Below are 424 nucleotides of genomic sequence, written 5' to 3'. Positions count from 1 at the left end.
TCTTGCATACTTATTTGTTTGATTTATATATATATATATATATATATATATATATATAATAGTATATTGTTCTGTAACACATACATATATATATATATTTATATTTATATGTATATTTATATTTATATTTATATTTATATTTATATTTATAAATATATTTATATTTATAAATATATTTACATTTACATTTATATTTGTATTTACATTTACATTAATATTAATATTTATAAATATATTTATATTGTTGTGTTGTAGGTGGAGGTACACGAGGTGAAGGTAGAAACAGGCGAAGAGAACGAGGAAACTTTTTGGAAATGTCGATCAAAGTTATATCGATGGGCTGCAGGAAGTGAATGGAAAGAAAGAGGTTTAGGGGAAGCAAAACTGCTGCAACATAAAGAAACTAAAAAAATTAGGTTTCTAC

The sequence above is a fragment of the Eimeria mitis genome, genomic scaffold (assembly GCF_000499745.2).
Source record: "Eimeria mitis Houghton genomic scaffold, Emh_scaff6011, whole genome shotgun sequence".
Taxonomy (NCBI): domain Eukaryota; phylum Apicomplexa; class Conoidasida; order Eucoccidiorida; family Eimeriidae; genus Eimeria; species Eimeria mitis.
The sequence above is the reverse complement of the archived record's forward strand: the minus strand, read 5'-3'. Positions refer to the sequence as shown.